Genomic DNA, 22,575 nt, shown 5'->3' on the forward strand with positions numbered 1-22,575 from the left:
GGGGGGAGGGCTCCATCTCAGGATCCTGAGATCGTGACCTGAGCCAAACACAACAGTCGACGCTCAACCCACTGAGCCAGCCAGGCACCCCAGTTGCTTCAATGTTTTATTGTTGCGGGATTGTAGGCATTCCGTTTCTTCTTGAGTTGGTTTTATTAAGTTTTCTAGGGAAAAAAAAAAAATAAAATCCCTTCATCTTAAGTTTTAAAATGCATCATCATAAAGTTGTTCATTGTGTTATATTATTTTCATCATCTTCACTGTATCTGTAGTTACGTCTCCTTCTTCATCCCTAATATTATTTACTTGTATTTTCTATTTCTCTTCTATCTTGCCAGATATGTGTTTTTCTTTCTAAAAAAACATCTCTTGGCTTTATTTGGTTCCCTCTGTTGAATATTTGTTTTCTAGTTCATTGATTTGGGCTCTTATTTCTTTATCTCCTTTTGGGGGGTGGAGTGGAGACTTACTCTGTTTTCTTTTTCTAACTTCTAAAATCAGGCACTTAGCTAAATTTTCAGGCTTTGTTCAAAAGAACAAAGATTAGCATTTAAGAGGCTATACATTTCCTTCTATCTACTGCTTTATCGAATTCCACAAGTTTTTTTTTTTTCCCTAAATGGAATGTACACTTGGTAGGTAGCATTTGATTTTACTTAGGGTACAGCAGGTTTTACATCTCTTTTTTCTTTTTTCTTTTATTTATTTATTTGACAGAGAGAGACACAGCGAGAGAGGGAACAGAAGCAGGGGGAGTGGGAGAGGGAGAAGCAGGCTCCCCGCCGAGCAGGGAGCCCGATGCAGGGCTCGATCCCAGGACTCCGGGATCATGACCTGAGCCGAAGGCAGCCGCTTAACAACTGAGCCATCCAGGCACCCCTCCACAAGTTTTGATATGTACTATTTTCATTACCGTTCAGCTCTAAATATTTTTTTTTTAATTTCCCATTGTGATGTTTTTCTTTGAGCCAGGGGCTATTCAGAAGTGTCAAGTTTTATGGCAATTTTTAAATTTTTTTGACATCTAACATAATGGCACTGTGGTCAGGAATGTAGTCTGTATGACATCAATTCTTTGAAATTTATTAAGACTTGATTTATGATGTTGCACATGATTAATTTCTGTTGTCACATGTGTTCTTGAGACGAACATGATTTTTTTCCAATTATTGGATGTAGGGTTCTATATATGTTCATCAAGTTCAGTTTAATTGGTTTTGTTCAAATTTTCTATAGGCTTACTATATTCTGTATTTTGAAATATTAATCATCCAGAGAGGATTGTTGAAAGCTATCACAATGACAGTAGATTTTTCAACCTCTTCATGTAGTTCTATTTATCATTGCTTTATATATTATTTAGCTTTTTAAAAATTGGTATTGTGCAAGTTCAGATTTGTTCTATCTGTTGGTGAATTAAACCTATATGACTGTATAGTGACTATCTCTATCTCTAATAATACTTATGTCTATTTTAATGTGAAATGAACACAATCAGCCACCTTTATTTTAGTTAGTATTTGCTGGGTGTTTCTGTTTTCAGCCTTTAACTTTCAACCCTTTGGGGTCTTCATACCTCAGATTTACCTCTCATAAACTGCAACGAATTGGATTTTGTTTTATCCAATTCAACAATCCCTGTTAATAGGTCACTTTGTTTCACTTCCATTCATTATGATGATTGATATATTTTGGCTTGTTTCTGCCGTTTTAGCTTGGTTTCTATATTTCTCACTTTTTCTGTTTCTTTTTTCCTCCTCTCTTGCCGTTTTTGGTGTGTGTGTGTGTGTGTGTGTGTGTGTGTGAGACTAGAAGCCTACAGCATGTATGTATATATACATACACAAATACTCATACACAGGAAATTTTGTATGATTGATTCCCAGAGGGGCGCCTGGGTGGCTCAGTCAGTTAAGTGTCTGCCTTTGGCTCAGGTCCTGATCCCCAGGTCCTGGGAATGAGCCCCATGTCAGGCTGCCTGCTCAGTGGGGAGTTTGCTTCTCCCTCCCCCTCTGCCCCTCTCCCTGCTCATGCTCTCTCTCTCTCTCAAATAAATAAAAAAATCTTAAAAAAAAAAAGATTGATTCCCAGAAATGGAATTTCTAGGTCAAAAAGTTTTATACTGTTTTGAAACTGCATTTTAAACCTCATATTTTGACACTTTTCCATGTCACTAAATATTCTTCTATAATATTATTAATTGTTCATATTTTATTATTGCATAGATTAAGCATATTTTAAAACTAATTCTCTATGTTTACATATTCATGTTACTAATAAATTATTCACTGCTTTAAATTATAAGCAAACTGGTGATTAATACTCTTGCATACAATCTTGCATACAAGATTGATTTATTTTTCCTTCAAATAAATTCCTAGAAGCACCATTATTGGATTAAAGAGTACATGCATTTTGATGTTTCCATACACAATACCAAATTTATACTTACTGTACAGCTTATGAGAAGTAGGTCTCCAAATGTTTGAAAACTGTGGGTAATATAAATTCTCCTATCTTTGCCCAGCTGTCAGATGGAAGTTTATATCTCCTTGTTTTAATTTACATTTTCGCTTATAGTTGAACACTTTTCATATACTTATGGCTATTTGTATATATTTGGTGAGTTGTCAACTTATCTGCTCAGATCACTCTTCTTTTGGGGATATAATTTTTTTAATGTAAAAAATATGTTTTATATCAAAGATGGAGTCCTTTGTTATTGCAAACATTTTGCCCTAGTGTGCCATTTGCCTTTTAATTCAATGCTTATGGTAATTTTTCATATAGAGAAGTCATTTTACTGTAAAATATTCAAATCCACCTTTTCTTTCATAACTTCTGGTTTTGGTGTCAAGCTTTAAAATGCCAGTTACAATTCCAACAGTATATACACACTTCCTTTTTTCCTTCTGACTTCTCTTGTTTTATTTTAATTTTTACGTGTGGATCTTTAATTAGTCACGGTTTTTTGTGGTATAATATTTGAGGTAGAAGCCACACTTACGTTTTTTTCCCCTCTGTGGTTAGTTAGTTGTCCTGATCCGTTTATTGGATGATGGATCTTATCTTCTTTAGCACCTATTAAATTCATTCAGATACTCGTGTTTGTTTCTGACAAATCAGTTTGGTCCCATTGATGTTACACCTTCTATATATAGTACTATCGTGATTTTATGGAACTCTGTGATTTTATAGAACATCTTCCTATCCCAGATGGCAACTCCTCTCATTACTAAACCTTTGACAAATTTTCTTGGCTATTCTCACACAGCATTTTTTTAATGATACAATGTAAAATCATTTTGTCAATCTCCTTTCCCCTCCCCAAAGTCTTATTTGGCTTTTAATCGAAACTGTATTACATTTATATACTCAACTGGGAAGAACGGGTGTCTTTGACAATATCATTTTCCAATTCAAGCTGATTTGTTTTTCCGTATGAACAGCCAACTGTTTCAGCATCGTTTTGGAAAAAAACAATTCTTGCCCCCTTTGAACTGTTTTTCACCCTTGTCAAAAATCAATTGATTGTAAATGCTTGGGTTTATTTATGGACTCTCAACTTTCTTCCACTGATCTATATGTCTACTTGTAGCTTTGTGGTAAGTTTTGAAATCAGGAAGTTTGAGTCCTCCAACTTTTTCTTTTCAAGATTGTTTTAGCTATTCTGGGTCCCTTGGATTTCCAATCCCTAGGTGTTCTTCTTGCTAGGGTGAATGAGCTCTATTTTCTATGTGGTCATTGCTGGTGTACAGAAAACTACTGAAGGTCATATATTTGTTTTTGCATCCAGCTACTTACTGAACTCTCTCATAGGTTCTAAACATTGCTCAGTTCATTAGCTAGAGTTTCTCAGGTAGACAATCATATCTTTTGCAAATAACAATAAGCTTGACGTTTCCTTCACAAACTTATTTATCTTTTTTTTTAAGATTTTATTTATTTGAGAGAGAGAATGAGAGACAGAGAGCACGACAGGGAAGAGGGTCAGAGGGAGAAGCAGACTCCCTGTTGAGCAGGGAGCCCAATGTGGGACTTGATCCCAGGACTCCAGGATCATGACCTGAGCCGAAGGCAGTCGCTTAACCAACTGAGCCACCCAGGCACCCTTATTTATCTTTTTAAAAAAGATTTTATTTACTTATTTGAGAGAGAGAGAAGGAGAAGCAGACTCCCCGCTGACAGCCCAATGTGGAGCTCGATCTCAGGACCCTGAGATCATGACCCGAGCCGAAGGCAGACGCCCAACCGACTGAGACACCCAGGCACCCCCGAATTTATTTTTCTTATTCATTTTTTGACTGTTATGGATTTCCCTTGAATTTCAGAATATTATTGACACCCTCCACAGAGTGACATCCTTGTTTTGCTCCTCATTTTCACAGGAATGCTTTTGCTATTAAGGACTGTATTTGCTCTCCATTCCAGGTCATCACTAGGTATCCTATTGTTTGTTGGACTGAGATCGACACATTTGTCATCTTGACAAAGTCTTTCTATCCCCAGTCACTATGCATTTTCATCAGGGCACATCTTATTAGAATAATTATATGGTTTTTCTCCTGTGTCCTATTCGTATGATGAACAACATTCATAAACTTTTAACGTTGGCCCTCCTTCCATAAACGAAGTGTCTCCGGAGCCAGTGGGAACAAATTAGCTCACATTAACAGAAATAACTCAGGTCTCACTGGTGCAGCTCCCACCTGCATAATATAAAACAGATGTCACAGACTGGAACTCAATAGGGTCATGTCTGGCTTGGCCTGCCAGGGGTTTTAAAATACCATTTTGAATTAGCTGCCAGGATTTAAAAATCAAGAGATTTCAGATTAATAATTCCAATTTCTGATCTCTCTTTAAAAATTATAAAATCTGACCACAGCAGGCCTGCATTCCCACATGCCCACAGTGGGCTAGAGCTGCCCGCCGTGGGCGGGTGGGTGGGGGGGCCGGGAGAGGGGCTCTGTTAGCTTATTTGCATGTTTTCCACACCTTGTTTTCTCCATACCCCATTGTTTCCTAGACATCAAGGTCAAGGTTCAATTGCCAGTTTTGTATTCGTGCAGTTGTTTTTCTTATAATGGGATTAGGCGAAGGTGAAATATTTCTTGTAATCATGTCTCTAGCAAATGTGGAAATAACAGAAGAAGCCAAGAGGGTTATGGGCTTCAAGAGAAATGGGAGCAAACATATTTATCAGTGGAAATGAAGAATATTCCTATATGTTTAATATGCAAAATGTGTCTCAGTGTTAAGAAGAATACAGTGTTAAGATGCCACCAGAAAAGAAATCGTAAGAATACTGTGTGTGGGGAAAGAAAATCTCACTGAACTGGGGAAAATAAAAGAATGAAATATCAACGGGGTTTGTTTCAGGAGGCACAGAGTATAAACAATCCTGCCATGAAATGCCCTCATATGGGGAAATGAACACCTTCTGGCCAGTTCGGTCCATAAGCTTGACCTCTTGGCTCTCAGACACACTTGAGCTTCTGGCCCGTATGCCAGTCTCCCAGCTTCTTTCAAAGCTTCCTTCACTGTGTGCTTCTCCCCAGCCCTCTCCCCTGGCCCTTCTGCTGCTGTGTCCAGGTTGGAAGACCCTAATGGAAGCAGCTCCTTGGGCTTCTGCCTGAAGCTCTTTCCCCATTGGGTTCAGATGCTAAGCTGTGGGGATGGCCAGGTACAGCGGTCACATGCCCATTGGTTGCAACACTGAAGGACAGACTTGGCAGGAGTGGGGGGGAAGGTTGGCCCCACGTCCACCAGCTGCTCCCCAAACGTCCCATCTAAATTTCAAGATGGCAGTCGATCAGTCAGAGCCTCAGCCTCTCATGTGTTGACCTTCTGGAACTTCCACTGGAGACCACTCTTTCTGGTCCACCCACAAACCCCTCTTCACAGGCCCCTGAATTTTGACCAGAGATGCTTTGGGCAAACCAGTCCACCTGAGGCATCGAATATGTCCGAATTCCTTTAGGCTCCTCCAGAATGTTGGCATTCCTTGAACAAACCCTACTTTGTTGTGGCATATTACTGTTTTCCACTGAAGGCTGAATGTAGTTTGTGCTTATTTCATTTCAGATTTTTATATCTGTATCATAGAGAAGAGTGGTCTATAGTTTCCTTTTTAAGTTTTAATAACAGAAAATGAAAGGGGAAGTTTTTCAAATGCTTGTAAGATTTGGAACATTTTTTTGTTGTTGTTCTTTAAAGTTTATATATTGATACAATTTTCGAATTACAAAAGAAGTTGCAAAGAGTGTTCCCATAAAACTTTCAACCAGTTTCCCTAAATATCAGGATAGAACATAACATAGTATGATTATTGAAATCAGGAAATTAATATTGATACAGTACTATTGATGAACCTATAGACTTTATTCAAATGTTGCCAACTGTCCCATTAATGTCCTTTTTATTGGTCTGGGATCCAGTCCAGAATCCCTCATTGCATTTAATTGTTGTGTGACACTGTCCCTCAGTCTTCTGTGTCCTGACTTTTATGCGGTTGGAAGATTTTGTAGACCTTCCCTCAATTTGGTTTAGTCTGATGTTTTCTTATGGTTAGATTGAGGTGAGGCATTTAAAAAAAAGATTTATTTATTTATTTGAGAGAGAGAGAGTAAGCACGAGATTGGGGGGAAGGGCAGAGGGAGAGGGTACAAGTAACTGGGAGCCCGACAATGCAGGGCTCAATCCCATGACCCATGAGATCATGACCTGAGCCAAAATCAAGAGTTGGACACTTAACCGACTGAGCCACCCAGGTGTCCCTGGGGGTAAGGCATTTTTGACCGGAATACCATGGAAATGATGTGCTTTTCTTAGCACATCAAATCAAGAGGTAAATGACGTTGCGATGCTTTGCTATGATACTGTCTATATTTTTCACTTGGTGAAGGTAGGGTCTCCCCGTTTCTCCACTGTCATGTTACTATTCTTTCCTTTGTAGCTAACAGGTGTCTTGTGGGGAGCGACTTTAAGTCTAAGCAAATAACCCATTCATCATCACACCTTTGGCCACCACACTGAGCACCCATTGATGATTCTTGCCTGCAAACGTGATTACTGTGACATCTGCCAAATGGTGATTTTCTAATTCCATCATTCCTCCTACATTTAGTCACTGGAATTCTACCATTAAGGGAGCATTGTCTTTTCTCTGTTTACTTATTTATTTATTCAATTTTAGTGTTTCCTTGGTGATTATTTTCAGAGCATTGAGGATAAATGTAAGAAGAGGAAGCAGACGGGGTAGATTCCTCTTTGAAAACAAGGCAGTTTAAAGGAGAGAGATTATAGATAGACATATGTTTTTATTTTTATTTATTTTTTAAGACTTTATTTGACAGAGAGAGCGAGCACAAGGGGGGGCGGGGGGTGGGAGAGGGAGAAGTAGGCTCCCCACTGAGCAGGGAGCCTAATGCAGGGCTCCATCCCAGGACCCTGGGCTCATGACCTGAGCCAAAGGCGGTTGCCCAACTAACTGAGCCACCCAGGCGCCCCAGACATATGGAGCAACGACAAAGAGCTGTACAAAGTGTTACATAATCAGGGGCCACAGGAATGACAAGGGCACCTTGAGTCTTAACCAGTGGCTTGGGGGAGGTGGGAGTAGAAGGTGGCAGAATGTGCCAGAGTGGCTGCAGTTCCAAGTTCTGGCCAATAGGTGTCAGGTGTTGACCAGATCTCCAGGTCAGTGGCCAGCCCTCTGAGGACAGAGTGGAGCTCCGTGAGGGGGTGGAACACCGTGCAAGCCCGGGGGATGCAGGATGGGACTAAGTGGGCTTCATGGCGTGCTCAGCTCCCTGGCAGTGAGCTCTAACAGGCAACTCTGCCTTCCTCCATCTTCAGTTTTAGGAATACCAAGGACGTGGAGGAGGTCAAGGATGCCGTAACTTCTCTAGCGTCTTCTTGAGCCTTGCAAAGTGATCTCACAATCCAACACGTCAATCCGGGATACACTGTGCCATTCTGGAGACTCAGTTCCTGATACCAGAGCAGTTCCACCCCAGTGTCCCCACCCTGGCCATCTCTGAGCTGTCTCCGTCTTCCCCTTTCTCCTTTTATTGTGGTGGAAAAGAGTAGGGACTGGGGAGACGAGAGTCCGCGCCCACCCTTATCAGGTCCATGACCTCAGCGTGCCCTCCCAGTCTTTCGTGGCTCTGGTTCCTTATTTGTGAAAGGGTGGCGTGCGGGGGTCCGGCTGGTGGATGACGCTCATACAAGTGCTCGACGGGCTCTGAGCGCCCTTTCCAACTGTAGGCTGGAACCAGACCGTCGTGTTGGCCCAGGGGTACTTTCTGTTTCTGTACCTTTGGGGAAGTGCTTTTTCTTGGTATTTTGGGAGTCAGGAAAAGAGCCATTGGTGTTCACATCCCTCAAAGCCTCAGGTAGGGCTGTGGCTTTTGACCAACAGTAACGTCCGACCTTGTGGTCAGTTTCAAGCGCCTTCCACAGCTGTTGTGACACAGAGTCGCATTCAACAGTGGAAGTGGAAATTTCAGCCTTGCCCTGTATTAATTCTGAAATCAAGGCTATTTATTCTTCCCTTGCAAGGGCTGCCGGCACAACTTTCTTACCCCCATTTGTAAGTGTGGAAACGAGGCTTAGGGCAGCTCAGGGACTCCCGCGACTCCGTGCTGAGTTCTTCCTGCCAGCGTCGTCGGGGGTGGGGAAGGGGCGAAGAGGGCCTGCCTGGACTCTGGACATGACCCCCACCCCCCGCTTCGGGGGCTGAGAAATGGCCGAGTGACAGCCACCGGCGGAGGAACGGGGGAAAGGCAGCCAGGGGGCTGGAGGTGCGGCGCTGAAAGCCTGCCTTCTTGCAGAGGGGTGGGGGTCCAGGCGCCCGTCTGCGCACCAGGGGTGCAGGCATTTTAAAGGTTAACAGCACCCAAAGAAAATAGAAGTAGGAGGAGGAAGTGGGGCGCTGGGTCGCAGTGAGAGAAGGAAGCAGCTCGTCGGAGCTTCCCCTTTCTCCTCCTTCCCCGAAGCCCCCACCCCAAGCCTCCCTCCGGCTCCGCCCACCCGTCCTGCGGGGCCGAGGCCGCGCTTCCGCTCCCCGGGACCCGCCGCACCTGACTCGCGGGGGGTCGGTGGCGCTCGGGGCCCCTCCGGCCGCGGCCGCCCACCCGCGGGGGACTGTCCCTTCCAGGGCAGACGCGCTCCACGCTGGCGCCGCCCCTCCTGCGCTGCGCGGGGTCGGCGGGGCTCGGGGGATGCGTGGGCCAGGCGCCCGCGCGCCCCGGCCGCCAGGTGGCGCTAGAGACCCACCGGGCGCCCCGCCCCGCCCCGCCCCGCCCCGCCCCGCCCCGGCGTGGCCCCGCCCCTGGCCCGCAGTCCGAGCGCAGCCGGGGCCGATGCGGGGACTCGCAGCGCGGCTCCTGCCCGGCGTCGTGGTCCCGACCGCACGCGAGCCGCGGGGAGTCGCCGCTGGAGAGGGGCTCGGCGCCCGGCGGGGACTGCAGGTGCGTGGCGGGGCGGGCGGAGCAGCGTGGCGACCGTCGGGGAGCAGTGGGCTCTGAGAGCGGCGGCCGCCGCCGTCGGGCTGGGCGGTCCTGCTGTGTCCCGGCCCCGGGGGCGCGGGGGTCCGCGCACCTGCCGTCCCCGTACTCCCGGAGACAGAAGGGGCGTCCCGGGGCGGGGGGGCCCTGCCGAACGCCGGGGCGGTGCGTGTGGCCGCGTCCTCCCGCCCCCTTCGAAGGCCGGCCCGAGTGGGGGTCAGGAGCCCGCGCCCCCTCCGCCTGGGGACGGTCGTGGGGAGCGGTCGCGGGGAGCGTGGGCGTCGCCGCCAGGCCCCGGGCGTCGCGGAGGTGCCCAGGCGCCGGCCGCTCCTCTGGAGCACCGCTCGTCGGCGCGCGGCAGGAGCCGTGTTGACACCCGGGTGTCCCTGCGTGACTCCGCGGGTGCGTGTGTGCAGGTGTGTGTGCGCGTGCGCGCGCGCGCTGGCCCATCCCAGGCCCTGGGGTAAATAAGTGAGAGGTTCAGGTCAGTAGGAGGAAGGCGAGGGTTCAGGGGGAGAAGGAACGCGAGATGAAAGCAGCAGGATGTGGTATCGAGTGAGTTAACAAGCCTCTGCGCAGAGAGGAGGGGTGGGTTTAGGCGAAATGAGGGCTCAAAGTAGGCCAGGTCTGCCCGGAAGGCCCCTTCTGGATCGCCCTTCCCTTCCTCCCTCCCGTGGTCGCTGCATCTTCTCGTCCACACTCTTCCTCCTGCCCTGGACCACCTGGTAAGGCGCTGGTTCCCAGAGCTTGTTAAAGCACGCATTCCCCGGGCCCCAGGCCCAGCTTTGGGAAGGGGGGCGGGGGGCGGGGGAGAGTCTGGAATCTGTATTTTTCTAAAATTTGGATAAGCTCCTTCAGTGATGCCCTGGACCCATTGCTGGGGAGCCCTGTGTGATGTGGAAAGGAGACTTGAGCGGCCGCAGGGGTCTTGCTGTGTGACCTTGAGCATCTTCTGTCCCTCCCCCAGCCCACTGCCCTATCTGTGAAATGGGCTCTAATAGTGCCCCCCCGGGGGCGGGGGCTGTGGGGAAATTCCATGAGAAAAGTGTGATGAGACTAGCTGCACATGGGAGCTGTTTCCTGCGCGTTTGCAGAACAGGAGTATGGAGATCAGGGGGCTTCCCTGCTTCCTCAGCTCCCCACCGTGGTGCGGGTCCAGGAAGACAAGAAGGTTTCCAGTGGTCAAGCTCTCTTTTCCTGAATACCCTCTCTTTTCAGGATACCCTTCCTTGCTTTTTGAAGCATAAGCTGCCAGGACTGTAGGGACAGGCAGGCTTGGGGGTCTCTGTATGCTGGGCCTCGTTGGGATTTTAAGCGTCATCTCCCCCACCTCCCTCCACACACCTCCAGCTTAAGAGGGAGATGATTATCTTCTCTCCCCGAGCTGTAATGCAAGCAGACCGAGCTGTAATGGAAGCAGACCGCCTCGGCCTCCCCTTCCTCGTTCCCATGCTGCTCTCTTTGTTTCTTTCAAGAGGAATCAGTGGAAGCTAAGTGGTGGTACTAGGTGAAAAGCATGTTTGGGGTTACTGGAGGGGTAATGATGATGAGGCTCCACACACTGATCAGGGGCCTCTTGGCTGAGAAGTGGCAGAGGAGGAGAGCCAGAAGCCCCCAGTAGCCTCTTGGCTTGGACAGCCTAGCAGCCCCAGCTTGGATTCACCTAAGCTCTCCAGCTTTTGTTGCAAGAGGCTCACCCCAGTGGGCTGACCTAGCCGGCCCTGTGGGATCCCCGTGAACCAAAAGTGTTGTTTGCCTCAGCTGTGGGTGGGCTGAAGGCCTGGATCAGCTTCTTAAGAGAGGAAGCTTCTAGAGGGGCCGGAGAGTGATGAGCAGTCCCTCAGGGGAGGGGGGCTAAGTTTGATTTTTGAGGCTCTGGCATAGATGTGTGTGGGAGGGAACGAAGGAAGGGTTACATCTGACTTGGGCCCAAAGGGAAGATGAGACGTCCCTAGAGCAACCATGTATGACATATTAGGATATTCCATAGATTTGAAGACATACATATTTTCACATTTTAACGACTCGGAAATCAAGATGCATCTATCATCTATGGCATCTTACCATTATAATAGACAACAATATTTCTTTCTTGGTGGCGCACAAAATAATGACTTTGGGGACATGAGTGGTGGCCCGCCACGGGTCTTTTCGGTTTGCTTCCAGGCTCGCGGCTGGGCTCTGGATAACGGGGGGTTTCAGTTAGGTGCCTTCTGGATAAGGGAGCTAGAGCTGTAGCAAGGTGGAGGCTGGGGGCTGAGGGATAGGACGCAGTGAGCTGGTGCTGGGTCCTTCTTGGGTCTGGTGGGTCTACCAGTTGGGGTACTAGGCTCCAGCCTTATCCCAGCTCCCAGCTCAGCCTTGCTCCTGTTGCCATGGTCATGCAAGGCGACAGATCGAAGCAAGAGTTTTGACTGTGAACCCTTTAGAGCTGCCACCACCCCCTGGAGAAGGCCCATACCCCTTGGCATGGCTAGCTGGGCCTCCCGCCAGCCAGCTCAGGGCCACTGTGCTGCTATCCCTCCGGAAGCTTGGGTAAACCCCAGTGCCTTTGCACCTGCTATTCCTTCCCTCACCTTGCCATTCCCTTCCTCTACTGCCCAGTGGACTGTGACTCCATCCCCCCGCCCCCGCCGCCCCTGTTCAAACCTCATCATCTTTGAAGTCTTTTCCAACCACCCCCTCCCCACTCCCCGGCCCTGACCACTCCCCCTGTCAGCACACCTTGTGTGTCCTCCTGCATTAGCACTGACCACTCTGGCCTGCAGGGTCCGACCAGCAAAGTGTTGGCTTGCTCACCTGAGCCACCTGATGCTCTGTGTGGCTGTTCAGCTCTCACCATAACCCCCCCAGCCAGGATGTCGGAGGCAAGAAATCCATGCACGCCAACAGTGGGAGTTGCCGCCTGCAGGAGGGTGGGGTCAGGAGGGAGGGGTGTGCTTTTCATTTTCGTGTCCTCTGGAGTCCTCTAGCTGCTGTTGTTGACCTAGGCAAATGAGGCTGTGTGGTTTCCTTGTTGGGGGCAGGGGCTGGGGCGTGAGGGCTGAAGGCGGCGTCTGGGCTTCTGCCTCTCTTGGAGTTGGTTGGCCTTGTTTCTGCGGGTCTCCTGCGCTGCTAGGCATGTGACCTTGGTTGCGTCCGCGCACATCCCCAGGGGTGTCCGTTCTCACCTGCGGGGAGGTGTGTAACAGGTGCTCTCTGCAGTCCCTTCCTGAGCTCCCGCCTTCCCTTCACTGGCTCAGCACTTTTCTACGGAACACCTTCCCTGTCCCGGGCACGTGCTGGGCTCCCTCCCTCCCTCCTGAGCAACACAGACAGTGTTCCTGCCCTCATGAGATTCGTCAGGCGGGCGAGACACTAGACCCACACACATCCCATTTCATCACACTGGTGAGATTTAGCGGGGGCCTGTGATTTTACACAAAGGGAGCTCCATATAGCTTGGAGGGTGAAGGAAAGGATTCCCTAGCCAAATCCTATTCACGGTGAGACTTGAGAGATGCAAGACAGAAAGAAACAGCAATGCCGATCGTAGTAATCCCTGCCATTAGGCAGGTAGCTCGCCCAGTGTGTGGCATGGACCAGGGGCTCAGGCCCTTGGAGGCCATCAGTTCTATTAGCGGTGTTCCCCTTTTCCTCGGCACTGATCATCAGCAGGGAGCATGTGGGCTCCTGGCAGGAGGCCCCCAGCTTCGAAGGGAGGCCCTGTGCCACACTGTCTGCTGAGCCTTCATTCTGTCCCTTTCCGGAGCAGCTGCCCTTACAGGGTTAAGAAACGCTGGTTTTCTATCATGCGGTCAATGCGCCCGCCCCCCTACCACATCCTTCTCCATCCAGAGCTGTCTTCCCAGAACCACGAAGTCCGCGTGGGCGCTTGGGGTCTGAGTGTCTGTGCCTGAATGGCCACGTGGTTGGGACTCTTGGCACGAGGCACATGGTCACAGAGCCACGTCCACACGGCTGGGCTGGGGCGGCCCACCTCCTCGGTGTGTTCTTCTGGGTTAGATCACGTCTGCACCTACAGCTCTTCCTTGATAATGGAGATGGTAGATTTTCTACCACCACCCCCCTCCCCACCCCGGGCAGAAAAAAGGCACACGTGTGCGTACACACATATACATGATTTCTCTCCCTCTCTCTTTCAGAGTTTTGCATAAAAGGTCAGGGTTGGGACGCCTGGGTGGCTCAGTCAGTTAAGCGACTGTCTTCAGCTCAGGTCATGATCTCGGGATCCTGGGATCGAGCCCCACGTCGGGCTCCTTGCTCAGCCGGGAGCCTGCTTCTCCCTCTGCCTGCCGCTCCCCCTGCTTGTGCTCTCTTTCTCTCTGACAAATAAATAAATAAAATCTTTAAAAAACAAAAAAAAGTGTGTGGGGGGGTGGGGTGGGCGCAGGGGATGAGCTCCCTGACCACTCACGGAGCCCCCATCCTCCATGCTTACGGTTTCTGGATTTCTCATCAAGTCTTGAATTCAGGCCATTTTCAAGATGACGTAAAAGCGTTACTTTTGCTCGTGGCGTCCTTACTAGAAACCCTCTGCTCCGTCCCAGCACTGCTCTTTCTTTGCCACAGATGCTCCCAGCTCCCCGAGCGCCCAGGGACCAGCCTGAGCCCGGGGCCTTGTATTTCTGATACAGGGGCCCAGTCAGGTGCTACATGTGAAGGAGGTTTTCTTCAGTTCCTCATGACGAAGGATTTTTAGAAGCATGAATGGAAGTGAAGTCTGTCGAATAGTTCTGTCGGCATCTTACCAGGAGATTCTTGCATCCTTTTTTGCCTTGCCGTAGATTTATGTGACAGATGATATCTTTAGCTTCCTTGGATTGAGCCCGTCCTGCATTTCTAGAACAAACTCCGTTTGGTCAAGGCGTTTTATTCTTTAAAAGCAGTGCCAGGTTTGACGTGCTCGGAACCTCTTTCGGATTTTTCGCATCCTTTCTCGTAAGTAAGGTCGGCCCGCGTGTTGCTTTTCTGTCCTGCTGTTGTCGGGTGCTACCTCAGTGCTCCCCAGCTGGGCGTCCCCTTTAATTCTTGGCCTCCAGCAGTCAGCCACGAATTCCCACGAGTCCTTGCTTCCCACGCCCTTGGGCGACCGGATGGCCCCAGTTCGGCTCCAGGTGCTGCGTCTGGTGAGGATGCTGATAAACCACGTCATACACGACACAGGTCGCCAAGACGGTGATGACATCATGCCAAAGGACCGAAGAAGCAGAGAGGTTTTCCTCCTCTAAGAAGAAGAGGGCACCAGGGACAAGTGGTGTCTATCTCCAGATGTTTGAAGGGAAAAGGCGAAGGCTGCCTGCTCTGTGGGGATCATTCTCCAGGAAGGAAAAAACAGGACCTAAATAGGCTGCAAGCTTGCTACAAGGAAGATCGTGGACAAATTCAGAACAGATCAACAATGGACTGGGTGGCCTTGTGGTAATGAGTTCCCCGTTGGGGGAAGCATTCAGGGGAAATACATGTCATATGTAGACATGATTGTCGTGAGAATGGAGGCCACAGCTGCTCCATTCCCAGGTCTCTAGTTCTCCAAATCATAGTGGCCACGTCTGACTGGTTGTATACAAATCGGTTGTTCTGAGAACGGAGTTTGAATTTAAGAAGTTCAGTGGCCTTGAATAAACAAATCCCGAAGCTGGCCGGTTCCCCCCGCCAAAACCCACAGCCTGTTCCTCTGGAGTGGGGGTGCTTTGGTGATCAGAAAAGTGTTGCCATCCAGGGCAGGAGACCCCAGGACCCTCGCCCACATCCTGTGCTGGAGCGTGGGCTTTTGTGGGGGGCTCTCTTGTTCTTGGCTCCTTCCAGCCCCTGCTGAGGGACACGCATCGAGCCCCACTTTGAGGATCACCTTCCCGGGCGGCTGTCCGAGACCCGCTATCAGGGCCAGCCTGCCCAACCTCCCGGTGGTGGACCTGGGGATTAATGGCCTCTTATTGTGGGGTTTTGGGAGCCAGTGTTTCATAGATCTTTGTGTTTTGCATTCACTTCTGTACTGACATCTCGGGAGTTGCGCTCTGAGAAGACAAAGTCAGAGTTTTCCTTGGCCTGCTATCGCGCTTGAGGGAACCCCGGGGCCTGCGGCCTGATGTTCAGACCACGGGGTGGGGGTGGGAGGTGACAGGTCCCCGTCCCAGCCTCTGTCCCCGGGTCGCCCGCTCATCCCTCCCAGCCCCTTCCCTCCTGGATCAAAGGGGCCCAGCCCGTAAGTTGCCCCATCTGCTCTCCGAGTGTGGACTTAGAGGAGCTGCTCCTTCCCTCATGGCACTTGTCTTAATGGCAGGACTCCTGGCGGCTGCCAGGTTCAGACCCCAGGGGCGCCATGCCTCCTGCCACCCAGCCCTCTGTCTACAGGACGGCTCCCTCCAAGGTCACTGGTGGCTCCGTAACGGCGAATTCCGGTGGCCTCCTCCTAGCTGGTATGTCTCTTGGGGTTTCCCAGGCCTCCGATGCCCGCAGCTCCCCTGGGGCTTTCTCTCTTCCCGCCCGCCCCTCCTCTTCCAGCCGTCCCGGGGTATGTCTCTGTCCCTGTCCCACACCCGCGTCTCCAAGCCCATGCCTGCCGTTTGCACCATTTCGACTTCAGCCCCTGTCCGGAGCCCAGCTCCTCACCCACAGAGTGGGCTTCCGCTGCGGACTTCCCCATTCTTGTCTCTGGTGACAACAGCCTCCCAGACGTGAAACCTTGGAGTCACCTCTGGGTCCTCCCTCCATCTCCCCGCTCCCCAGCCATGTCATAGAGCCTCCTCGCCCGGGGTCCTGGCTTCTCTCACTTCCCCACCGCGCCTGCTGCTCGCCATTCAGCTTTTGTCACCGTGAGCCCGGCCGGCGGCCTTCCTTGCTTCGGCAGCAGGCTCTTCCTGCGAAAGCCCCTTTGTCACCGTGCTCGGAAGCTTCTGGAAGCCTCTGGTGACGCCCTGCCTCCCAGGGAAAGCCCAGAGTCCTTGGCTTCCCGTTCAGGTGTCAACGCCGAGTCCGGCTCTTGGAGTCTTTTCCCCGAACGCTCACCCCTCCTCCAGCCAGGCTGCCTGCCTCAGTTTCTCCAGGGCCTAACATGTGCTCTTGCCTCTCTCCTCCCTCCTCCCGATGAGGAGACTCCCCAGCCGTCGTGTTCAGCCCCTTCTCCCCAATGCCCAGCGGGGCCAAACTTTGGCGGCGCTCAGTCCGTGTTGGCCGGTTGAGCCTCCATAGGGAGGAAGCCCGGGGCCCCAGCCTCGGATGGCAGGTGATTGACCGCCCCCCCCCAATCTGAGATCTCACGGGGTTCAGTCATCCCCCAGCTCAGGAACTGCACCCTCCAGGCACCTCAGTGGATTCTGTGGGCATCCGAAGGAGCACCAAAATCCTGTGTCTTTGCCTTCCTGGACAGGACAAGGCACATGTCTCCCCCTCCCCATCGTGGGGTCCCTCCAGGCCCCAGGGGCCCCTGGCCAATTCCACATGCTGAGAGCCCACTCCTGGGGAACCCTCGTGCCACCCTCCAGGTGAGTCAGCTTTAAGACGAGCAGTTCTGTAAGTCTGATGGTGGGGAAGCCCGGGCAGCCGGCCCCAAACAAGTCACTCCCAGACCGATGGCTGCTTCTATACAGGGACCTGGGGAAGTAAAGTGTCTGTTTGCAACACGATGTTTACAAGGCAGAGGGGCTTCCTGTCCTGCCTACCCGGCAGGCTGTGGGGCAATCAGGAGCCGTGTTTTTAGGCGGGAGCGGGACAAAGAAATGCTTGGAGGATTTCTGGGGATTCTGCAAACATCCCCAGGCGTGCCCGGCCATGCTGACCCTGGGGGAGGCCAAGGGAGGCATAGAACTCCCTTGGGAGTTTTTAAATTGGGAGAAAGTAAAGTACTACCATTAAATATTGTTCGTTTGCATATTGCCCTTTCCAGCTTACAAAGCATTGTTCCCGAACGTGGCACTGCTAGTCAAGTGGGCGCCCTTTAGAGCAAAGGGAGATTCCCTTCGGTCACTCCCAAGCAGGGCGATGGGCCTGGGTAAGCGTGGATGAGGTTTGGGTTTTTTTTCCCCTTCCTTCCCCCACCTTTTGAATGGGAGTAATGCTTTGGAGAGGAAAGAGGGCTTTCTGGGAAGGAGAGAGCACTGGGAAAGATTACCTAGGAGAGAGAACCCTCTCATCCTGATTCCTCCAGCATAGACAGTGACACCATTCTCTGTGCCCCCTGAGAAACGGGCCGAGGGGGCTGAGCCTGGCTTCCCCACCTCCTCCAACATCTGTGGCAGTGGCCCTGGGCTCCCCCTGGCAGCCTGGGACCACCCATAGAAGAGCACAAGCTTGTGTCCAGGATCCCCTGCTATCCCTGCGACCCGACAACAGCGTCTGGACGGGTCTGGTAAAGCACCTTGGGCTCTGGTGGCCCTGGGGACAGGAATACTCTAGGGTTCCCTCTGTAGCAAGCGGGTGATCTAAAGATGGGGCTCACCGTCGCCACCTGACTTTTCACGCCCCGAGGTGGTTTTCTGCGGTGAATTCTTCCTCTGAACCCGTTAGAGAAAGGTAGAGATGAGGTGCCCAGCTGCAGGGCAGAAGTGCAGAGGACTCCTGTGACGTCACATCAGCCTGCGGGTCCTGGTGTGATAATATTGGTTTGGGTATAAGGTGCTCTAAGATGCAGAGGAAGGACAAAAAGCAAGGGCATGACTTTTTAAAGAGATTGGTCATAAAACCCCTTACGTTAGGCAGAAGTTGGCTGAGGGAGGTGATTTGAGGAGGTGGCCTTGGGGAAGGACTGGCCTTGGGTGGCATCCAGAAAACACATTTCTGAGCTAGTGATGCTAAGGAGCTCAGGCCTATGGCGTGCAATCTGTGTGGGGTTGGGAGAGGAGGCTGTTCTAGAAGGTTCCCGAGTCAGCTGGAAAAACAAGGTGCTGAGGACTTGTGGGAGTTGGCAGAAGCGAGCCTTCAAGACTATGGCCATGTGTTGGAGGCCGTGGATAAAGAAGGAGGTGCCACCCATTCTTCATTCTCCTGTTCTCCTGCCTCTGGCCCAAGGCAGCCTGTTGTCATGGTCCAGCATCATCCCGAGGTGGATGGAGAACGCCCCTTCTTGGACCAGCACTCCGTTCTGCTGGCTCCCCATCAAGGCTCCTGTATGGGGACTGTTAAAGAGATTGGGTTGGTACAGTCCCACCTCGGGTCCAGAGCTCAACCCCTCAGAGTCCAGTTTCCCCCCTTCTCCTCCCCATTCAGTGTTTTTGAAGATCAGGGATTACTTCTCACTGCCTGTTACTCCTACAACCTGCCTAGTGGATGGAGGCGGCAATAGGATAATCTTTTTTTTTTTTAAATAAAGACTTAATTCTTTTTTTTTTTTTTAAGATTTTATTTATTTGACACACAGGGACACAGTGAGAGAGGGAACACAAGCAGGGGGAGCGGGAGAGGGAGAAGCAGGCTTCCTGCGGAGCAGGGAGCCTGATGTGGGGCTCGATCCCAGGACCCTGGGACCATGACCCGAGCAGAAGGCAGACGCTTAAAGACAGCCACCCAGGCGCCCCTAAAGACTTAATTCTTGAGAGCAATTTCAGGTTTGCAACAAAATTGGGAGGAAGGTGCAGAGATTTCCTGTACACGTCCCCTCCCTCCAACACATGCATAGCCTCCTTTGTTCTCAGCATCATCCACCAGAATGGTACATTTTTAACCAAGGATGAACCTATATTGACACATCATACTCACGCCGAATGCATAGTTTACCTCAGGGTTCACGCCTGGTGTTGGGCATTCTGTGAGTTTTGGTAAACGTATAGTGACCCATAGCCATCGTTGTAATATTATACAGAGCATTTTGAATGTCCTAGAATTCCTCTGTGCCCTGCCCATTCCTTTCTTCTGTTTCCGCCACCCTGGGCAATCACTGATCTTTATTGTCTTCATAGCTTTGCCTTGGGGACGTAATTGTTCACAAAACTATGTGATCTTGTTTCAGGAAGACAAGCTCTGTTAATGCTTAGACTGTATTTGCGTGGTCCCGGCTACCCAACCAGCAGGAGATTTTCTCGAATTCAGTTATCAAAACTGTCCCTCTCGACTTGAATTGCTTCAGTACTAGCTGGCCAACCCAGTTCACTCCAAAGGATGTCTGACCTTTACATAAGTCAGTCCCTGCTCCTGCACCCCCAGAGTGGGATACACGGAGGTGGGCTCGCCGTAGAGAAGCTGCATGCTGCTTTTCTGGGAGTATGACTTCATCTTCTGTGGTGTGTCTCCTTAAAGGGGAATGTGGGGCACACTCTGTGGTCTCTAAGGTCAGATCATAAAACCTACTCCACCAGTTTGGGGAAAATCCTACCAGCTGTATCAAAATGACATAGTAAGAACCCAAACAAAAATCTAATTTTGCTTCTTAGACAACTCAGTATTGACTGAACTGTATTGTATCAGACAGACAGCATGGTGGTGGCGTAAAGAAGATGGCTTCGTAGGTTGGGAACCTGTGCTCCTTCTATCTTGATCTGCCTGCCTGAACATGTGGCTTTCATCTTGTGGTGCATAATGGCTGCCTGGGAATGGCCATCATATCTGCATTCCAGCTAGCAAGAGGAGGAAAGAGAAGGAAGGAGGCATGCCTCTTCCTTTCAAAGGCATGATGTGGAAATTGCACTCATCAATATCTACCTCTGTGCCGATGGCCAGAGGATAGCCACATGGCCACACTTGACTACAAGACAATCTGGGAAATGTAATCTAAGATTTCTAAACATTATATTATTATAGAAGAAAGGAGAATGGATGTAGGAGGACAATTAGGAGAGTCTCATCCACGTTTGGACTCCACTAGACTGAGGTCTTTCTGAATCCTCACTGTCATACAAAGGTTCTTTATCCCTTCTGATGTGTGGCAAGTGTGCTTTCTGAGCTCTGTTGGGAACCCTTAAAATACAGATGGCATTCTCTATCGAAAGCTGGAATCCACCCTAATGTCCGTCTACAGTTGAAGGGTAGACACAACATGGCATACACATGCGATGGAATATTATTTAGCCTCAAAAAGGAGTAAAATTCTGACATGTTCCAATATAGATGAACCCTAAAGACTTTATGTGACGCGAAATGAGCCAGCTGCAAAAGGACAAATGCGGCATGGTTCCCTGTATATGAGGAACCCAGAGTTGTCAAACTCATAGGGACAGCAAGAAGACCAGTGATTACCAGGGGCTGGGGAATAGGAAGAAGGGCTTGGGGAGTTAGCATTTCTTGGGTGTGGAGTGTCAGTTCGGGAAGATAAAGAAGTTCTGGAGATGGATGGTGGTGGTGCCTACGCGGCAATGTGAATGTTCTTAATGCCACTGAGCTGTGTATTGAAAAATGGCATGCTTTAAAGGGCCAAAAGCTGAGTTCTGATGAAGATCCTCGACATCCTTTTAGCTGACACCCTTTAGCTGACAGCACTATTAAGCCAGCGGTGAATCCCTCTGTCTGTGTCCTTCTTCAGCTCTCACTTTTCCACGTTCTCATGAGGCTCTAGCAGGACTCGCTCAAATCCAGAGATGCTCTTTTCGTGCATTTTCTTGTATTACTGTTCATGAGGCCATTCCAGCCCCTGGTGACCCCCGGGTCCTTTCATGAGCGTTCTCAAACTGCTTTTAATGGCATACAGAGAACTCTGCCAGGGTTCTGGCCGGCTCAGAGACTGTAGCTCCCAAGATTCTACGCTTTTGATATCCTCTAAAATTGAGACAGCCCTCTCTAGTGTCCATCTCTGTCTTTGTCTGTCTGTCTCACTCTCCAGATTTCTCTTGTACATCTTTCATTTACTCCAGTTCTTCAAAGATGATCAGTAGCAGTCCCCTTTCATAAACTCTGGTTTCCTTATGACTTGGGGATGTATTTATGCTCATCTGCAATTCTCAGCTCCTTTTAAGCAGCAAACTCTCTATTTGACTTCAGAGCCCTCTGGGGTGGCTGCCTGTCCCCTGGTTTCCCCCCTCACCCCCTTGTCGGTGTGATCTTCTGAATCCCAAGGCTGATGTGTTATGTGCCGGTTGAAAGTTCAGCAATGGCCACACAAGGCTCTTGAATAAACCCTTAACACTTAGCCTGCTATCCAAGGCCATTCCCTTCTGCCACGCCAGCCCATGAAGCAAAATTTCCCAGTGCGCCCTGTGTCATACTTTATCCTGCAGTGGAGCTGATCACCTGCCCTTCCCTAAAGGAATCATGCTTTCTCATGCCTGTTGCCTCTGTCCATCTTCCCACCACCGTGCCTGAATCCCACCTCTGTCCATCTTCCCACCACTGAGCCTGAATCCCACCTCTATCCTCTTCCCACTGCTGTGCCTGAATCCCACCTCCGTCCATCTTCCCACTGCTATGCCTGAATCCCACCTCTATCCTCTTCCCACTGCTGTGCCTGGATCCCCCCTCCATCCATCCTCCCACTGCTGAGCCTGAATCCCATGTCTACCCTCTTCCCACTGCTGTGCCTGAATCCTACCTCTATCCTCTTCCCACTGCTGTGCCTGAATCCCACCTCCGTCCATCTTCCCACTGCTGTGCCTGAGTCCCACCTCTGCCCATCTTCCAGCTGCTGCGCCTGAATCCCACCTCCATCCATCTTCCCACTGCTGTGCCTGAATCCCACCTCTGTTCATCTTCCCACTGCTGAGCCTGAATCCCACCTCTATCCTCTTCCCACTGCTCTGCCTGAATCCCACGTCTGTTCATCTTCCCACTGCTGTGCCTGAGTCCTACCTCTGTCCATCTTCCCACCACCATGTCTGAATACCACCTTTATCCTCTTCCCACTGCTGTGCCTGAATCCCACCTCTGTCCATCTTCCCACCACCATGTCTGAATACCACCTTTATCCTCTTCCCACTGCTGTGCCTGAATCCCACCTCTGTCCATCTTCCCACCACTGAGCCTGCATCCCACCTCTGTCCATCTTCCCATCACTGAGCCTGAATCCCACCTCTGTCTATCTTCCCACTGCTGTGCCTGAATCTCAGGGCATTTGTTCCTTCCTGAAGAATTATCTTGGGAATTACCCTCTCAGAGAAGCATTGCTAATTGACCTTCTCCCTCTTCCAAGTTCCTATTGCACTGC

The 22,575-nt window shown here is 50.3% G+C and overlaps 1 protein-coding gene across 5 annotated transcripts in view; it reads left to right on the forward strand.

The window, feature by feature from the left end:
* Positions 1-9,333: 9,333 nt before the first annotated feature.
* Positions 9,334-22,575, forward strand: part of PIK3R5 (phosphoinositide-3-kinase regulatory subunit 5) — a 63,135-nt gene continuing 49,893 nt past the window's right edge. For 4 of the 5 annotated variants that reach the window (XM_081805717.1, XM_081805726.1, XM_081805725.1 and 1 more), the window contains exon 1: positions 9,334-9,476. The gene's annotated coding sequence lies outside the window, so the exon portion shown is untranslated. Of the gene's footprint in view, positions 9,477-9,952; positions 10,238-22,575 lie in introns of those variants that run through there. The other variant, XM_081805723.1, reaches the window with a different exon arrangement.

The sequence above is a fragment of the Leptonychotes weddellii genome, chromosome 15 (assembly GCF_054177405.1).
Source record: "Leptonychotes weddellii isolate Sample4059 chromosome 15, ASM5417740v2, whole genome shotgun sequence".
NCBI lineage: Eukaryota > Metazoa > Chordata > Mammalia > Carnivora > Phocidae > Leptonychotes > Leptonychotes weddellii.